Genomic DNA, 21,134 nt, shown 5'->3' with positions numbered 1-21,134 from the left:
TGGAGCTTTATAGTGATATCGATCGTAGATCAATTTTTCGGCTGCTCTGGCGAGCTTTATTAACGCATCTAAATTAATTATCTTATTTTTCGGCACAAGCATTTTAATCTCAGCCAGCATGTTGTCGTAAATCATGCTGAGCTGGAATTCCTCTCGCGGTTGTACGTCTAGACGACTTAGAATGGTCAGTACAGCAAAGATGTAGTCTCTGACCTCTTCTTTCTTCCCCTGCGTGCTGGCTTGTGCTTCTGCTAAGAGCTGCATTTGTATATCTTGGTCCACTCCGTAACTTCTTCTAGCTGCTTGGCTAAAGTCATTCCAGGTTAACCATGTGGGTCGCAGCTGTCTACACCAGACTAACGCTGGCCCTGTCAGTATGTGCAACAAGGCATTTAGTAAATCTTCCTCGTCCAGATGAGATGATGTTCTACATTCGTTCACACGTTGGAGGAATTCTTCTATGCAGCTACTCTTGTGCTCGTCGAACTTGATATTCCATTCTCTGGCTATTTTTCTGATATCCCGGTGTGAGCTTCTCCACAGAAACGGGTAGGAGTTTCCGGTCATGAATGCGTTGCTGGAGTAGACTGGAATCTGTGCTCCTTCGAGAAATGGGTTCTCATTACCCCAGGGTAATTCTCCCCCCCCCCCTTTCTAGGATCCCCGAGGTTTCGTTGTTGACGAGCCGCGGTTAGCGTATGGTTGGTACTCGCCTCTGTTACGGGTAGAAAGACACTTGCTGCTGGATTTATTCCCGAATTACGAGTGCTATGCGCATTTTGTTCAGTGTGCCTTATATTAAACGTGTCTTGAAAGTGCACCTGTTTGCTCAGTTGCGTATTCGCTGTTTGAAGTATCAAGGCAGTGGTCTCTTGACTCACTTGAACTTATTCTTGTACTAGATATTATAAGTTATTGATTCTATTATTAAGCCTCTCATTTTCTATCGCATACTCTGCCTGCTGTTGCTGTACACCATATCCTGCTGTATTTTCTGCATGTGTGCTGGCATGTTGTTGCCTGACATTACTTGTCACCTGGTCTGTTCTTTGAGCTGCTGCTGCTGCTGCTGTCATTACCGTACTGTTCGTTGTTGTGGTTATGTTATTCGTGCCAGTGGCTACTGTTGCCAATCCGCTACGTACATCGATGCTGCTGCAGCTGCTACTGTGTTAATTGTTGATGTAGACGTTGTCGTGCTTCTCAATTCCCAGCGGCTGTCGTTTACGTTCGAAGCTGCTGCTTGATTTCCGTCATCTTGAGCCCTGCCGCAGGGAGGATTATTACTCTCTAGCTGCTGTCTGGATGAGCTATGGTACATCGGTGCTCCTGCCGCCATATTCGTAAGTTCCATATCAGAACTGCGCTCGTGATATGGGCGTTGGCGTTCAAGAATTTGACTTTTTGTTACGGAGGACATTCGCGAGAACGCTCTAGTCGTTAGCAATGCCTTTTGCAATTTTGCCGCTTCTCTTGAAGTTGTTATATCTTCTGGTACGATGGACTCCACGAAGTCTCCTGCAGTGTAGTCGCCGCACAGTCGCCTAATTAATCTTTCTACATTCCGAGATGGATCATTTTCTACTTTTGATTCTAAATGTATAAGAACGTCCCTTATGCTTTCTTCTGGCATTTTATATGCCCATGCTGCTATTTGTTCTGCCACGTCGAAGTGGCCAGCGTTGGGATTGCCCATTCTCTTCTTTTATTATTCGCTTATGCGCAGTAGTAAATAAGGATACGCTGAACGAAATCCGAAGAAATATGTACTTTCTAACAAATAACTATTAAAAGGGAAAAATCTAATCGATTGTCTGGTGAAGAAAAATTCTCGCTCCTTTTTGTTTGCAAAAAAAAAAATGAAAGAAACAATATTTAATTTAATTGTTTTTATTTATTTTATAATGGGCCTCTCAGTCTACAATCACCACCAAGTCTGTACTTGATTTTGTGCAGTGTAAGCGAGTCATTTAGGAAGTCAAATTAAATAAAAAAAAATACGAACAGCAAAAGAGGGACGAAAATAATAAAAAAATTTTAGATTTCTCTAAATATTAAACCGCGTAATAATTTAATCTGGACAGTAAATTAACGTGAAAGTCTCAGATTGACAAAGTAACAAAGAAAATTAATAAAGTCCTCTATAGTCTGAGGTTTATTAGGGCCTGTATCAGTGAGGCACTCCGCAAAAGACTAGTCGAAACATTAGTACAACCTTATCTTGACTACTGCTCAGTGGTGTATTTGGACGCGACAAACTAACAGCGTACTTGACTGCAGAGATTGAGCAATGGGTGAGGCATATTTTTGGGGTTAGGAAGGATGAGCATATTACTCCCTATCGAAAACGTCTCGGCTAGCTTCGTTCCGACTCTCGCAGGCTGTGTTTTACAGCCCTTTCAATGTAGAAAATTATCAATATGCAAGAGCCGTGCTACCTCGCAGATCTATTCACGAATCACAAGCCCAGACCCACATCTTGGGAAGTACCGCAGGAGCTAAGCGTCCCTAGGGCAAATGAGGGATCCTTTCAGGTTCAGGATGCTCGACTCTGGAACTCCCTTCCTCCTACCGTGCGACACATACCGTCGCTCGCGGCATTCAAGGGTGCGGTGCGGCAATATCTTCTCGATAACGACCCTTAATATTTAATATTGTATATTTATTCTAAGTGTTTTACAGTAATGACGAAGCCAAAATCTTTTGTGCAATATTTTTTTTAATTATATTCCATAACGGAGGTGTAATCACTGTATTGGGGCTCAAATTGACTGTGATACTTGATTGATTTATTTGTGATAACTATCTGACTGCAGTGATATGAAATTGTGATAATTATCTGACTGCAGTGATGTGAAATTGTGATAATTTGCGTGTATTTCTCTATGTATTTTCTATGTATTCTTTGTATTTGTGTATTGTATTCTGTATATTTTTTGTATTTACTATTTTGCCGTGAAGGCGAATAAAGCCCCTATCCATCCATCCATCCATCCATCCATCCATCCATCCATCCATCCATCCATCCATCCATCCATCCATCCATCCATCCATCCATCCATCCATCCATCTATCTATCTATTCGTGTAATTGTTAAGTATAAGTACATTTGTGCTAGTGCACGAGTCAGCGGTGTTCGTGTGAGCGCGTGATGTATGAGTGAGAGAGAGTGGAAAGGGAACTCTAGTTCCAGGGCGCTCGCTTGAAAGAGAGTTGTTAGAGACTATATAGAGTCCTCGGTAGTAGCATCACGCTTAATATAATTATTATCTAGTCTTACGTTTTATTATATTAAATTACACTTAATAAATACTTAATAGTGTATTTATTTTCCACCACCTTGTCAGTAATGTGAGTAGAGTATCAGATTCCTCATATTCAGTTATCCTGAAATAAAAAAACAACATCCAAAAAGGTGCAGTAGTCGCCGAGGAAAGCGAGTGAAAAGATGCAATGCTGCGCGCAGCGCGCCTGTATATCGACGTAGGCGCACTTCCCCTCATTCCCCCCACTCCTCGCACGCTCGCGCGCGCTCGGCCGCTTTTGCATTTCAATGCATTTCAACAAAAACTTGGAATATAAATCTTTTAGTAATTTACTTATACTTTTACATGCTAGCATTAGAATTAAAATCTGACCATTTATAGAGCGAGAAGGCTCCTGACAAAAAAATCCGCTGCGATTGTCGCTTAGTGCGTACATCGATGCTCCTGCAGCTGCTACTGTGTTAATTGCTGATGTAGACGTCGAAATTGCAATTGCGCAAAAACTATTGATCCGACAGTACCTGCAAACTTAAAGTTGATATAACTATCTACTTCTGTGTCAAATTTCAGCTCTTAACCTTCATAAATAACAAAGTTATGAATTTTTGAAAAAACTACCAAATTTTTCGGTATTTCCGGAATTTTTTTGATTTTAATCAAACGATCAAATTGTTCGACATCTCATTCTCTTCGTAATTTAATACTCTACAACTTTTCCATTTGCACGATTAATATTGATAAAGTAGTTTTCATTTTATAAGCAAAAAACTAAAAAAGACGCGTTTTTTTACTAAATTGTTAATAACAAATTTAGCAATGCGAATTGCAAGTTGGAAACCCATCAGCGAACATCTACGGACTGCATTTTAAATAATCGCACAGGCGGATTGCTGTACGTATTTTTGTCAAAATATCTATTTTATTTTGCTCTATTGACTGGCCTATTGGGTTTCGCGGCGTGAGTACTAGCAACATTTTTTTTATGCTACTGCTACTGTCCTTGACAGCTGAGTTTCCTCTCTTTTTGGTACTTCTTCTAGCCTCCATTGCTTTTTTCCTCGGCACCGCAAGCTTCTCGATGAGGACGATGGGGTTGGTTGCCAACTGTCAATTTCGCCACGCCGCCTCCACGTCGATGAGCGTCTGCGCGTTATGGATCGATGGCGATCGCGATGCTGCAGATGATACTGATGAGCTGCACAAGTCGATCGTCGGCGGCGAGGGCGATTGCGACGACAAGGAAGAGGAGGAGCAGGAGCACAGATTAATCACTTTACTCTTGTGTTCACTTTGGTAGGGCGGTAGCGTTTTCACCCACCAGCTACCCTCATTCTTTACGAGTATTATACTCACCTTAAAAATCACTTGCGCCGCCTAAAGTTAATTATCGCACGAGGTCTAGTCGTCAACTGTCGCTCAGCATAGAGACAAATCTTAATGCAAGCTGCAGTACTTATCACACTTCCATATTATGAGAAGTGATAGAGAGCGAGAGAGAGAGAGAGAGAGAGAGAGAGAGAGAGAGAGAGAGAGAGAGAGAGAGAGAGAGAGAGAGAGAGAGCACACCTCGTCTAAGGCGTCTCTCTCTCTCTCTCTCTCTCTCTCTCTCTCTCTCTCTCTCTCTCTCTCTCTCTCTCTCTCTCTCCTACTAGCTCGAGCGTGCTTTTTGCCGACTATAAACAGTTTTTAGAATACTCACAGTTTTTTCCATTGTCTTTTTGTTAACACTATTTTTTGCACTATTTACACATGTTTTTTTACACAATTGCCATAAAACTAAATTTCACATTGGCGGCAATATCCCCATGGATTTTTTCTACATTTCCAGTAGTAAATACTACGGTTAATTTATTATCTGGCCAAGCAAACAATATTTTTGCCGACATTGATAGACAACCGGGTCCGAGATTTTGATTTTAAAAAAGTACAAAATTCTAGCGCTGTAGGTATTTTTTTCATTTTCGGCGATTTTTACAAGACTCATAATTTTTGACGACACTCAATATCCGACGGTTATCACTGATGTATTAACGTCGCCGCCATCGTCGTCGCTGACTTCATCGTCGCCAACATTCTCAAGAAGAAGCACACGTGTGCTTGGATGCCTGTTTCCATCTTCTTTTTCCCAGGATAGATATAAGAAAACTGACACCCATCTCCGTTGTCGTTGCACCGCTGCAGTCCTTATTTATGTCGTCAGCATTCTCGAGAATATAGCAGATGCGACGATGACGAGATGACGACAACGACGACGATTACAGAGCTCCATTTTCAAGGTTTTCGTTTCACTGACTTTCGAGGTGCGGGATGATGACTCATTGACACGTGCAGCTGACCTTGCAGACTGTTCCTTTGTTGCGCAGAGTATCAAGTTTATCATCGTCGCCGCTGCCGTCGTCGTCGTCGTCGTCGTCGTCGTCGTTGACGAAGCGAGCGGTGTTGATGTCACTGACGTTGCTATCTGCGTCGTCAACATTCCATAAACTCTTTACCTTGAACTCACGGCGTTTTCTCACAGTACGAGTGCGCACAGTAAGAGGTGTCACGTTACACCCTGCACGTTTGCTGATACAAAATGGTGTCAATGTCATCGCCGTTGACGTCGCTTTCGTCAGCTTACCGCGAACTTCTCGAAATGCACTCCCGTGTGTTTGCGCCTCTGATAACACCGGCACACAAAATAAAAAAAGTTGTCTGCGCGAGAAATCAGACCTATCTATCTTTATGTTTTTCGGGTCGCTGAATTCGAATATAAGGTGAGTTAGGCCCCATCACGTCAGGGTCAAGGTCAGTTGGAGGTCAAATTAAGAAGAAAAGGTTTAAAAAAATTAAAATGACATATGTTTATGTTTATTTGGTCGCTGAATCCAAATCCGGAATCAGTTTGGCCCCATCTCGTCAGGTTCAAGGTCAGTTCAAGGTCAAACTGAGAAGAAATGGTTAAAAGAAATAAAAATGCCATATATTTATGTTTTTTTGGTCGCTGAATCTGAATCTGGGGTCAGTTTTACCCGATCACGTCAGGTTTAAGGTCAGTTCGAGGTAAAACTGAGAAGAAACAGTTTAAACCGATTAAAATGTCATATCAATACTTTCCAAAAATGGAAAAAGATACCGAAAAATTGTAAAAAATCTTATTTAATCACATAATATCTTTCTTGTGTACAAAGAAAAGTTGCTTTCGTTTATATTTTTTTCTTATTTTGCTTTTTTTCCACTAGCTTAGTAACTCTCGATGTCTTTCTTTACTCCTTTTTTCTCTTGTAACGAACTCTTTTTACTTCAAATGACCTATGCAATGGGTTTCTCTTTCTCTTTTTGTTATTTCTTTTTAATGTCTCTCTTCAATTCTCTCATCTTCCTTGGTATCGATTCTCCATTACACTTATATCTTGATGAAATCGTTCTCCCTGTTCTTCACTGACATCTCCTAGATTAAGAGGGAAGTAATCAAGATGGGAATGTAAGAAATGCATTTTATAACTCATCAAGCCACCCAAATTTTTGAAATTCTCCAACATTTGTTCAACTAGTTCCTGATAGTTCTCACTCTTTTTATTTCCTAAAAAGTTCTCACGAACAGTTTTAAAACTTTGCCATGCAGCTTTTTCTGTGTCGTTTATTTTTGTGATAAATGTTTCGTCTTCAAATAGAGTACGAATTTGAGGACAATCAAAAATACCTTCTTTTAATTTAGCTTCACTTATTGCGGGAATCTTTTCTCCCAAATACTGGAAACAATCGCCATCTTTATCCAGAGCTTTGACGAACTGCTTCATGAGGCCAAGTTTGATATGAAGTGGTGGTAGCAGATAGTTTGACGGGTCAATCAATGGCGTACGTATAATGTTCCTCGATCCTGGTTCAAAATGTGTTCTAATTGGCCATACTTTCTTAACGTAGTGATTTACCCTGTCTCTACTATCCCATAAACACAAGAAGCAGGGATTTTTAGTAAAACCTGATTGTTGTCCTAAGATCATGGTTGCAATTTTAAGATCACCACAAATTTTCCATTGATGTTCCAAGTACTTTATTTTTTCCAATACAATTTCTAAATTTTCATAAGTCTCTTTCAGCTTAGGCGAGTGAGCTATGGGAATGAATGCAAACCTGTTTCCGTTATGAAGCAGAACAGCTTTCAGACTTCGTTTTGACGAATCAATAAAAAGTCTAGATTCCTCGTCTTTATACGTATTCGGTTTTATTGCATCGACTAAACCTTTAACATCTATACAATATACCAACGAATTCTCTTCATCGTTCGTAAAAAAATTCCTAAATTCTTTTTCTCTATCTCGATAAAAAGAGGCCGTTGTTCCTTTTGCTAACAGATTTTTCGTTTTAAGAACTGACGCTAGATATTCTCCTCCATCTTTAGGTAATCCTAAATTTCGAATAAGATCACTTAACTCTTCTTGGTTAAAGGTTTCTGGAGCTTTTCTTGTACTAGCTGGCAGGTATTCTTCGTTTGAGGATTCTTCATCAGATTCTTCTTCAACCTCAGAACCTTCTTCGCCACAGGACACATCCATGGGTTCGATACTAACAGTTTTATCCCTGACTTCTATTCTCACAGGTTTCACTACTGAAGAAACGTTTGCGTATACAATTATAGATTTAGTAACCGTGTTAAAACCTTTGGTATTAGTCATACAAAAATAGCAGTCATTTTGACACGTTGGAGAAGACCATATCATTGGTTTTGTAAATTTCAAGTTTCTTTCTGTTTTATCTCTTTCCCAGCGTGTTACCATAGTATAACATCTACTGCAAACTTTTTGTGGCACCCAGTTTACATTTTGATTGGCTACTTCAATACCAAGTTTTGATATAACATTTTAATCGGTTTAAACTGTTTCTTCTCAGTTTGACCTTCAACTGACCTTGACCCTGACGTGATGGGGCCAAACTGATTCCGGATTTGGATTCAGCGACCAAAAAAACATAAATATATGGCATTTTAATTTTTTTAACCGTTACTTCCCAATTTGACCGCGAACTGACCTTGAACCTGACGTGATCGGGTAAAACTGACCCAAGATTCAGATTCAGCGACCAAAAAAACATAAATGAATGGCATTTTTATTTCTTTTAACCATTTCTTCTCAGTTTGACCTTGAACTGACCTTGAACCTGACGAGATGGCGCCAAACTGATTCCGGATTTGGATTCAGCGACCAAAAAAACATAAATATATGGCATTTTAATTTTTTTAAACCTTTTCTTCTTAATTTGACCTCCAACTGACCTTGACCCTGACGTGATGGGGCCTAACTGACCTTATATTCGAATTTAGCGACCCGAAAAACATAAAGATAGATAGGTCTGATTTCTCGCGCAGACAACCTTTTTTATTTTGTGTGCCGGTGTAATCATTGTATTTTGCATCGGCAGAGAAAGCGGCGTAAGAAACTTTCTGATCCCTACCATATTGGCTACACTGTGGGCTGTATTTAAAGGACAGTCTTTGCACGTTAGTCATAGTTTCTGAGGCATTGCGCTAGATGTCGCTAGAGTTCGTGACCCACACATTCGCACTTTAGTTTTACTTTAGTTTCAAAGATGCGTAGTCGTGCCAATAGCACTAGTAGCAGTAGCAGTAGTGATAGTAACATCACCAGTCACAGTAGTAGCAGTAGTGATAGTAGCAGTATAAGCAACAACAGTACAACCGATACAGCTGAAAAAAGTAAGAGGAAAAGTAATTTTTTGTATTATTACATATATATTTTTAATGAATCAAAAACTTAATATTACAGGTGTTTACTCACAAAGCGGTAAAGGAAGAGGAGAAGAGGAAAATTCGCGAATTATCATCGAAAGCGAGTCAACGCGTTTCTACAGACGTTTCGGCTACGAAGGAAGAGAAGTACGAGGGATTCTACCGGAACCACCCATGAATGCAGATTTCCACTCCTAGCTTGAGGGTTGGTCCGCTCAACTCGTTTCGTGTGTGGATGCTGATGGTTAGTCCACAAGTAAAGTACTCTTACCTGCACGTCGTGACTGCAAAGCTGATTCGAATTTATTTGTTTAGATTGGGGTTTAGTTATTATTATTAATTTAGTACAGAAGGGTTTTATTTATATTGATTTTTATGTTTCTATTGGCCCAGAGCACTTCACAGACGTTCAGTTTACAGTTGACGGAGTTTCGCTATATTTAGCTTAGGATGTTGTCGTTTTACAGTAGTATTTAGTAAGTTTAGTCTTATTTATTTACGAATTGTAAAGTACCTATGATTTATCTTAACAACTTACTATTATTATAATCCTGCGCACTCTAGATGGTTCTAATCACCCTTCGTGGCAGATGCTGACTGTATTATCTACATGCGTTCACGTGGCAATTTAAAATAGGGATGGTCAACTGCTCTGGCTAACGCCGGAGATTCCACTCGACGGACCTTAGCTTATACTTCTCTCTGTGGCAATGATCTGTATTCAAAGGGCTCGCCGGTGTATGCTATGCCAAGGGACGGATTTAGCACGCTCCCAAGGTGTTAGACAGATTTAGCACGCTCCAAACAATAACACTAGCAAACACCGCCGCTTCACCTTGGAATCAGTTATAGCCGACAGTGAGATTTAGAGGCTCTTAACTAGATTGCTAGTGAGGAATACCTACCCACCAAGAAAGTAGTCGAAATGGAGGTTGACCACCATCATATGCTGATATCGTTTAAAGAGGTTAAGACATGTTTCGGTGCAAAGATCATTGCCATCCTCGACTAAGAATTCCGAATTTTTCTACCGTCAAGAGAATCTGCTGCACTGCTCAAAGACGAGAAGCTCTTTAATAATCTGGCTGAACAAGCAAACAAACTCCAGTTATTTCTAACTTATAAAGGAAAAAATGCAATTGAATTTACAACAACTTGAGAATGATTGTAAAGAGAGACAAAAATAAATACAGAAAGAAAAAAAATATGTTTTGTATTTCGACCTTAGTTTAATTCCTGAACCCATAGATGGCGCTCCTTTTCATGTTACCTGATTGGTCTATTTAATTATTCTGTATTATTCGCAATCTATAAGGTGTTTGTCGGGAGTAAAGTAGTAGTAGTAGTAGAAGAGCTGTGATTGATAGTCGTCAGTAGCAGTTATGGACACGCGATGGAAACATCCATTTACCTCTATGCTGTGCGGCCCCACAGGTTGTGGTAAAACGGTATTCGTCAAAAAGTTTTTCACGGATCTCGATCGTCTGTGTGATTATCTACTACACAGAGTGGCAACCAAGCTACAAGGAACTACAAACGATGGCTTGCTAGGGTTGTTGTTTATGTATAAGCGTTTTGAAAAAATGTTTGTCACAGTAAAAAGTTATATTTTTAAAATATATTTTACATTTAAAGTTTTTATGTACAATGTATAGCCACCAAGTTTGATGATGAATACTGGTTTAATGCTGTAAAAAAATCGATTTTGGCCTGTTAACTCGAATTAAAAGCATTTTCACGCTTAAGTGTAAATAGGAAAAAGTTGTATTTCTTCGAGATCTACAACTTTTCTATATAACTTTTTTTGTAGAAAGCATAGAATTCGAGTTAGAGCCAAAAACCGTTTTTAGCGATTTTTGGATGTGACCGCATTCTGCGTATATATGCAGGATCGAGCGCAAAATAAATTTGGCACCTTAATATTACGAGGGGAGTTCGCACACAAATTTTTAGCCCGATTGATAAAAGTCTCTTAGAGATAATCGTGTAACACCAAAATTTTTATTCAAAAAACACGCAAAAATTGGACAAATTGTGCCGGCATTTTAAAACGTAGACGATCGGGATAAAACAAATTAGTTTTAAGGTTTGTGCAACAGGAGACTTCTCCCAAAATTTCAGCCCGATCGGTCAAAAATTGCGTGAGATATCGCATCTCACACATTTTTCGATGACAAAACTATAAGGCACTTCCGTGTCGCGGTCGTGCCTAAAAAGTGGAATTTCTCGAGGATTTGCTATAGATTAGTGACTGGGCTGCCAATCCTAGACCAAAACTTGTTATCATTGATGATTTAATGCGTAAATCGTCATCTAGTGGTAGTAAAGCGTCCCATCATCACTCGCTCTCGGTGATATTCATCACACAGAACGTCTTCTATCAGGGTAGGACACTGAGGAATTGAGCAGAGTTCAAAAGGATTTGGAAGGTGCATCTTTTTAAATAGAAAGTTTTTTGCATAGCAGAGGTATGGATCGTTCGAAGGAGTATTTCGTCAGCTGGAAAGGTTATCCAGAAAAGTTCAATTCTTGGGTCAAGGCTAGCCAAATTTCGCGAATATAAAAGATCAATTTTACATTATTTTGCCTAGCAACAACAGCATAAATTATTTCTCGGAAAACACTACAACTCATTATGTTACACAGTTGCCACATCAGATCAGATTACAAGGTTCATGGTTGGTCGCGCTCACTAAAGTTCGAATACCTCTGACATTCCAACACGTGACATCTGAAAAAGAGGAGAGAAAAATTTCCCTAACACGAATACCACCCACAAGACTTGAGACAAATGAGGCGAGAGAGAAACATTTTACAATCACTAAATCATTGATTCGTCAGGGAAATTATAAAAATATTCACACTCCAGTTAAGGAAATAAATAATTTAGGATGCATCCATGGTCATTTGAGGGTGACACTTGAACGTGGCGGTTATTTAACGATCAGCCAAAACTGCGCAAAGAGTAGCTGCTCACAGTTTAATCACGAGCTCTATTTATCGGAAAAAGTAAAAAAATTCTTGGATTTGTGGCGTGCATATTTCCCGCATCTGCGGGGCCTGGTAGAGAGCGTTGACGCTCTCGAGTTTTCGCCAAGCGGTCCCTCGCTTTATTGCCTCACCGCAATAAAGCGATCCGCCGCGCGCGCGCTCGCTAATCCCCCAGACGAGGCAGTCTTCGGATTTTCGACAGCCGAGCGGTCTGTCACCTATTGCACTTAAAGCAATAAAACGATCGGCCGCGCGCGCTCGATAATCTTCGGAATTCTCAAAAAAGCACGCGCGCCACTCAAGTGCCCAAGCTATCCCTTCCCTTCGGGCCTCATGAGCGAGACCAACGTCTTCCGTCCGAGGTCTGAAGGGTGGCTTCGCTGGGGGCACTCGTCACTCTCGCTCGAGCCAGAGACTCGCACAGACCTAGGCCCTCCTGCCTGTCCTGCAGTCTGCGTTCTGCCGAGCCAAGCAAAGTTTGATAGTAGTAATTCCAAGCTCTCTAAATAAATACAAAGTTCAACCGAACACACGTGTCCAATTTATCCCTACCTCACCTCTACAAGCGCTTGGAGACTAAAGATTTAAAAAGAAGAGACAAGGAATTTATTTTATTGGAAATCAATACACTATAGACTCGGATAGACCTGCTGGACTTTCCGATGGGCTACCAGCCATGTTCATGATCTACAGCTACATCTGTGAGCCATACGTGACAGGTGATGTTCAATCGCGTCTACTACGAGCTGTATCGATGAATACTGATAATTACGAATTTGGTACTACTCGAATCAAAAGTTTCTCCCCATCAATGTATATACCACTGTTATTCAACGCATTTCAGACAATTGAAATATATATAAGAGACAATGTGGCCAGTCGATACCATTCGATTACGAGACAGTGACTGTAACACTTCATTTCAAAAAAGTCGATGACTAGTCTTCGTGAATCGCTACGAAGATTATTTCAATTGCCACTTTGACAATGGCTACCAGTACAGTGGGGGAGGGGGACGGAATCCTTACACCGGTGGAGTTGGTCACATTTACATCGGATGTCCCTACCAAAGAGGTGACGGTGGTATCAGCTCCTTTCTAGCTGGCATATTTGGCCGCATCCTTCCACTCACAAGGAAAGGTACCCAACCCGAACTCACCGATTTTGATGATTTTCATATATGTTGTAGAACATAAAAAAATAAGAGACACGTATTTTTTTTATCGGCTAATTTTCACTTTTAAGGGGTAAAAACCTCCCCTAAAGTTAACCCCCAAAAAGCGTTTTTTTTAAATATCTCGGCTTAAAATTAATATTTTTCAATGAAACAAATTGGAGGTTATTTCTTACAAAAAGAGCAAGTATTTCATGGTGATTTGAACAGTAAGGGTAGCATCCCCTATTGTTTAGGGGTTGAAAACATATATTTTTTGGCATAATTTTATAATAAAAATGTTTAAACCGACTAAAAAAAATTGGAAAAAATGTTTAAACATCCTTAATAACAAAATTTAGTTGACGTCTTTCGGTGTTTTCATAAATATTACCCCTAAGGGGGTAAACCACCCCTAACACAAAATAACTGTAAATATGTAATTCAATACATAATATTTCGTAGAAAGTTTGTATATAGAGGTTTTCGAGGTCGCTGATTACAAATCGGTATCAGATTTTGAAAATTCAAAATGGCGGATCCAATATGGCGGACGGAAATATCGAAAAAAAATTTTATATAATAAAAAAGTTTTAAACGACTAAAAAATTTGGAAAAAATTTGTAAACATCTATAATAAACAAATTAAGTTTTTCGGTTTTTTCATAGATACTTCCCCTTAGGGGGGTAAACCACCCCTAACACAAAATAACTATAAGTATACTTCAATCCATAATATTTTGTAGAAGGTTTGTATATAGAGGTTTTCGAGGTCGCTGATTACAAATCTGTTATCAGATTTTGAAAATTCAAAATGGCGGATCCAATATGGTGGACGGAAATATCGAAAAAAAATTTTAACTTTCAAAAAAACTTGTTTACAAATGTGTGATCTTTGTAGCCTGTACATGTGAACTAAAGAGCCTTAAACCCTAAACCCCTAAAGAACAAATAGGCTAAATGGTTGTGCATTTTAACCAAACGACTCCAAACCCCTAACCTCCAGACAAGCCGAAGGCCTATGCTTTACCGTAGACACGAGTATAGACATATTACCGATATTTTATTCTATCATTTTGTATGTAACAAATAACGTCTCGTTTTATGTTTCAATCAAAGATTATTTATTTTTCTGCTTTTATAAATTAGCATAATTTCAAAAGTAATTTCATAAATTATAAAGTATTTCATAAATTGCATAATTATATAATTTTATAAATTCAGAAAGTCCACACTTTTTTGCAAATGAAAAAACATAGGTTAATAAAATTAGTTTATCAAACTCTTTTGCGTTTTGTAATAAAATTTAATGTTGTCAAACTTGGGAGTTTTTCATTGTTACAATTATTTCGTAAGCCGAAAGTTTTTTAGATGAATTCTCGAAGTAATGATTATTGTATCTATAGTAAAATATTTACAGTCTGGAATTCCATAATAATACTATTTGCTACGATTTAATGAATTTATCAAAAAATCTAAATTTAATAATAAATATTATTCTAATTATTATTATTATTTTTCATTATCATTGCTATTATCAGTATTACTGTTATTATTGCTATTGCAATTATGCTTATTCTTCTTCTTATTATTATTATTATTATATTACTATGATAATTTTTGTTATTGGTAAAAATACATAAAAGAATATTAATACTCGAACTTCATTTGCAATTAAAGAACACGTTGTTATTGAAAGGGAATTTTATATGCATTCATTAGTTTAATGAATGTTATCGTACATTCAATGATAATTCCACAGATAAATGTCTTTCACTCATAAAAGTTGTTGATAATATGTGCGAATCAGTATGTTCTTTTTTTAGATTGTTTTCATCGAGTGTTTACCTCAGCTGCCTGTGTTATTTTTTAGGCAGTGAGTGAGTTTTGTGGGTATTCTAGTTCGATGCCGGAAAGCACGAATAGTACGTCTTTTTGTTTGTCAGTGGTATCATACAGTTGTAGAAAATTTTCTTTAGTGATTTTATATAGATTTACATTATTCAATTTCAAAGTGAATAAAAGTTGAATAAAACCAAAAATAGAGTTTTCCGAACATCACAAAGTGGAACGAGAATTCTTCTCCAATGCATAAATTAATGATTTGATTCAATTTACATTCACTCCTTTTATTCTGGTAGAAATGTAGCAGTCGTGCCTTACATGCAAAAACACAGCTTGTATAAATTTTACCGCTTGTTTTCATTTTAGATTGAAAAATGAAAATTAATCCGTTAAACGTTCTAAACTTATTATTAGCATACTTTCAAGCGTTAAACATACCAGATAGTGTCACGAATTATCACGAAACAGAGTTGGCCGAAAAAATAAAAGAAATTTTAATAGATGCAACACATGATTTCAACGATGTAGAAATGATTACTGATGACTCTTTGGATTTTCAAGAAGAGTATAAAGACCATAATGCGGAAATAATTGAAGATGAAGTGCAACATCATTTTCCTGATCCGGATATAGCACCAACAAATCAATGTACAGCAGATAATGAAGAACTAGATTTTGAATACAAAAAAAGAGCTGTAGAATTTTGGAAAAGTAGCAAAACGAAGCAAAATTTAAGTCTCAAAACAGTGCAAAACAGATTCAAAAAAGTATCATCTATTAGTCAGCTACGTCGTTGGGCTCATTCAATTAATAAAGGTGGCATGTATAGAGAAAAAGTAGCACAAATTTGTCAGTATACCCTGGATAATTTTCAAGCAGCTCTCGACAGTGGTTCAATTATCCATGATGAAGATATTATATATAATTCGATGGGCCTTACAAGCTAAAAAAGAAATTGGTTTTGATGATATTAGATTCAAAGCTTCTAAACATTGGTTACTCAAATTTAAGCAAGCACACCGAATAGTTTCTAGGAAAATAAATAAGTTCATAACAAGAAAAACACTAGAAAGTAGTGCAGAACTTACGGCTAAAGCTGAAGCATTTATCGATGACGTTAAATCGTGTTTACCAAGGATTGGACTCGAAAATTTGTATAATACAGATCAGAGCGGATTTCAGCTAGAAATGCATTCTGGAAGAACATTAGCAGTAGAAGGAGAAAAGCAAGTGCAATGTCTGGTACAGTCAATTTCAGCAACAACGCATAGTTATACTATACAGCCACTAATATCAGCTACTGGACAACTGTTGTCACCGCTATTTCTTGTTTTAAAGGAACCAAGTGGCAAGTTTGGCCCTATTGTAGAACAAAACATATTTAGACCAGAAAACGTGTACGTGGAAGCATCCAAATCTGGAAAATTAACAACAAGTAAGGGAACTAATAACAATTTTTACATTGTAATATCGTTGATCAGTTAATTAGTAAGTCGTTTAATTGCAGATCACTTCAAAATCTGGTTGGAAAAAATATTTTATCCCTATGTAGGCCATCACTCAATACTATTACTTGATTCTTGGAGTGGTCATTGTGACAAAGTTATAGAAGAAACAATGCCACAAAATGAAATTATTAACATAAAAAAAATTCCAACTGGAACCACAGGAAAAATACAACCACTTGATGTCTATGGATTCCGTATTTGGAAAAACTTTGTCCGAACATTTTCTGATAATGTAATGTTAATGGATCATGATATGAATTTACATGTGAGAAATAATATAATTAAACTTCAATCATTGGTTCACAACCAACTGTCTTCACCGAGATATATAGATTTGTTTAAATATTCCTGGTATAAAAGCGGTTACGTCAATGAAAAACCAGATAAATTTGATAATCCTATAGATTTCAGTTTTGGAAAGTCTTGTGCAACACATTGTGAAATAGAAGGGTGCACAAACATTGCAATTGTACGATGTGGTTGGTGCAAAAAAGCATTGTGCTTTAAACACTTTTATGAGGACTACCATTATTGTAAAAACATCGTAAAATAATATATTTTATGCTCAATACAAAAAATGCACTATGGCAAAAGATAAAAGATTGTAGATTATTATTATACTCTAATATTATAAACAAAAATACATTATAAGTTGAATTTACAATAAAGGAATTTCAATAACATTCTGATAACAATTTCTACGGAAATTATAAAACTGCTTCACACACAGAATTTTCTTGTTTACAAATTTAGGAATTTGAGGTGGTTTGGTTAAAAAGCACAACCATTTAGCCTATTTGTTCTTTAGGGGTTTAGGGTTTAAGGCTCTTTAGTTCACATGTACAGGCTACAAAGATCACACATTTATAACAAGTTTTTATGAAAGTTAAAATTTTTTTTCGACATTTTCGTCCACCACATTGGTTCCGCCATTTTGAATTTTCAAAATCTGATATCAGATTTGCAAAGAGCGATCTCGAAAACCCTTATATACAAACCTTCTACAAAATATTATGGATTGAAGTATACTTATAGTTATTTTGTGTTAGGGGTGGTTTACCCCCTAAAGGGTAGTATCTATGAAAAAATCGAAAAACTTAATTTGTTTATTATAGATTTTTACAAATTTTTTCCAATTTTTTTAGTCGTTTAAAACTTTTTTATTATATAAAATTTTTTTTCGATATTTCCGTCCGCCATATTGGATCCGCCATTTTGAATTTTCAAAATCTGATAACAGATTTGTAATCAGCGACCTCGAAAACCTCTATATACAAACTTTCTACGAAATATTATGTATTGAATTACATATTTACAGTTATTTTGTGTTAGGGGTGGTTTACCCCCTTAGGGATAATATTTATGAAAACACCGAAAGACGTCAACTAAATTTTGTTATTAAGGATGTTTAAACATTTTTTCCAATTTTTTTTAGTCGGTTTAAACATTTTTATTATAAAATTATGCCAAAAAATATATGTTTTCAACCCCTAAAAAATAGGGGATGCTACCCTTACTCTTCAAATCACCATGAAATACTTGCTCTTTTTGTAAGAAATAACCTCCAATTTGTTTCATTGAAAAATATTAATTTTAAGTCGAGATATTTAAAAAAAACGCTTTTTGGGGGTTAACTTTAGGGGAGGTTTTTACCCCTTAAAAGTGAAAATTAGCCGATAAAAAAAAATACGTGTCTCTTATTTTTTTATGTTCTACAACATATATGAAAATCATCAAAATCGGTGAGTTCGGGTTGGGTACCTTTCCTTGTCAGTCGCGGGGCCAAAGCTGTGGGTAAAGAGGCCGTAGGTACGGGATTCAACATCATATCCGACGTTGCATCACACAATACACCGGTGAAGGAGTCTTTTTGCAATTGTGTGAGAGAATCTAGTGAGATTCTGAAGAGAAAAGCTAAGGAGAAACTGGACAAGTTGATGGAGGGGTGAAGATATAAAATGTCACGCTACGGAAATCCTGCTCAGTTGCAGTTGCTGGCTGGTCCTTTCACAGCGCATAGAAGAAAAAGAGGTGTTGGCGAAAGAAAGAAACGCAAGTCGAGGGTGGTGGTGGTGTAAAGAAGAGAAGTGCAACAAGAAACATTAAGAGACAGAAGAAGAAGAAGATCTCGCAATAAAAAACCTTCGTCTAGAAGGAGAAAAAGAAGCAAAACGACGAGAGATATCTTTGACAGTTAAAGATGGCGTTCTTACATACCCATTCGTGCGAATGTTTAAAGTCGGAGCTGCTATTGTTTGACATTCCACCGACCCAAACAACAATCAAAGGCTCGCATTGGGTTTAATATAAGCCTATATCGTTTTTGACTGATCACCGATGGAATTTGTGATATCCGGGAACAGCGATGAATATCCTGATCTGGCTCATACAATGCTTAGTCTTCGTGTGAGTATAAAATCTCGTAGAAGCGAAGAAGATGTGACTGAGGCTGATCGAGCGGCTTATAAACTTTTAACAGTCCGGGTGAGACCAGTCGACAATTTTATGCATTCACTATTCAATCAAGTAGATGTATCTTTCGATCAGAAACCTGTGTCACCACCTACCAATGCTTATGCCTACAGAGCATACATAGAGACGCTGCTAAATAACGGACCTACCGCCAAAACCTCTCACCTGTCGACTGTTTTGTGGTGTGACCAACGGCTGAAAAAATAAACAACACAGAAAATCTGAACGAGTGGTTTGTGGAAAGGCGAAAGTTACTTGCTGCAAATAAACCCGTTGACCTAGTTGGACACCTCCATACCGATGTGTTCAATCAAGAGAAGCTACTGCTCAACGGCGTCGAAGTGAGGGTGCGTTTGGTGAAATCGCGCGATAACTTTTGCCTGATGGACCCTGCGGGCTTTTTTCCCGTACACATTGAGGAGGCCAATCTTCTAGTGAGACATGTAAAAATCAGTCCCAGTAGATACTTGCACATGCTTGATCACTCTCACGAGCAACGACTAAATATCTATTGACACGGGTGAAAGTCAAGGCAGTCACTATGCACAGTCGTGTACACGGTGAAACATTGGACAATATCAGATTGGGTCAGCTGCCGAAGAGAATCATCCTGGGTTTCGTCAATAACAAAGCTTTTAATGGTGATCGGCTGCTCAATCCATTCAATTTTGAACATTTTAATATAAACTTTCTATGTTTGTACGTTGGTGGGGTCCAGTTGCCCTCAAAACCATTGCAACCGGACTTTACGACGAGAAATCTATATGTGGATGCGTATCACACACTGTTCTTCGGTACGGGAATATACTTCCTCAACGAGGGTAATCAAGTGACGCGCGATAACTATCCCCACGGCTACTGTCTATTTGCTTTTGATTTGACTCCCGATATATCGGCGAATGACTGCAGCCACTGGAATTTAATTAAACATGGTAGTGTTAGATTAGAAGTACGTTTTAACAATGCACTAACAGAAACGGTAAATTGCATTCTGTACGCAGAGTATGATAATATTTTGGAAATTGATGCCTCGCGTCAAGTGATCACATATTTTAGCAGTTAAAAATAGTTTACTTCTCACAGATGTCGCTACTCTCTACTGTGCATATAAACGCTGTGCATGCGACTTCTACAGTCAGTCTCTTCCTCTAATTTTCGACAATCTAGCACTGTCATATACGCTTCACTCAATCATAGATATGATCATTGACATACAGTTCTTCAAAGATTCCAAACATCGGAATGTGCCAAAAGATGTTGCCGTGGTGGCCGTTGATGGAAACTTTAGTAGTCATTGAATACTGACACCTACGATAGCGCTTAATCATCTGAGTGAAGATATACGAAAGGAGAACGATTGGCTGACCCAATATCATCACGGTCTAGACTACTTTGACGGCAAGGTGTCATTTAAGTCAATGAAAAAAATTTTAAGAGAACTTTCAAAAAGTGTGCAAAAAATATATGTTAGAGGTAATGATAAATGGCTATTGTTACGCAAAATAATACCTTGCTAAATTTTTAATCTTGAGTACGATTAGGAATGTTCGTCTTTCGCTAAATTATCCTCTGATGTATACTGTATGCATCATGCTGTTAAAACTTGTCATAGTAATTATCGATGCGCTTTAAATAACGCTTACCGATTAAAATCGTGGCTGTCTGTGCGTGCTTCCAAAAAAGCCGAAATTCGAAACACTTTAAGCAATCTATCTAATGGACAGTCTCTCTGACTCCGAAGCGGACGCTGAAGTCGAAGCTTTCTTAGCTTTTGACTTTTTGCCCTTCTTCGGAGTCTTCTCAATCTCTTTCTCTTTCTCCAACGTTTTAACTGCAGCGACCTTTGGCTAAGTCATATCTCCTGTATATGCCGCGCCGGGAACGTTCATCTTCTCGGCTGGCAATGACAATGCATATCGACTGTCTAAATCTCGTTGTTTCTCCCACCGGCGACCATACTTCTTGAGATCTTCCAAGCTATCAATGAGTTCATCACCCGATCGCCTTTTCTTTCTCGCATCGGGTGAGGTTACCGCGCAAACAGCAATACGCGGTTTGTGCGGCTGCAACGCACGACGTCGCAATTAAAAGTATAACCTAACTCAAATCTTAATATTAAAATTACTGTATAGAGAGAGAATTTATTATACTTACCCTTCATAATATCCCCAAAT

The 21,134-nt window shown here is 38.0% G+C and overlaps 1 protein-coding gene across 11 annotated transcripts in view; it reads right to left on the bottom strand.

Annotated features, from left to right (window-relative positions):
• Positions 1 to 21,134, bottom strand: part of LOC100114982 — a 361,219-nt gene that overhangs the window by 301,763 nt on the left and 38,322 nt on the right. For 3 of the 11 annotated variants that reach the window (XM_032601291.1, XM_032601290.1, XM_031933486.2), the window contains one exon: positions 9,901 to 10,076. The exons of 6 other annotated variants lie outside the window; for them this stretch is intronic. The gene's annotated coding sequence lies outside the window, so the exon portion shown is untranslated. Of the gene's footprint in view, positions 1 to 9,896; positions 10,077 to 21,134 lie in introns of those variants that run through there. 2 more of the 11 variants (XM_031933473.2, XM_031933483.2) reach the window with 1 other exon arrangement.

This window comes from Nasonia vitripennis (assembly GCF_009193385.2).
Source record: "Nasonia vitripennis strain AsymCx chromosome 1 unlocalized genomic scaffold, Nvit_psr_1.1 chr1_random0004, whole genome shotgun sequence".
NCBI classification, from domain to species: domain Eukaryota; kingdom Metazoa; phylum Arthropoda; class Insecta; order Hymenoptera; family Pteromalidae; genus Nasonia; species Nasonia vitripennis.
This window is presented reverse-complemented; position numbering and strand designations above follow the sequence as displayed.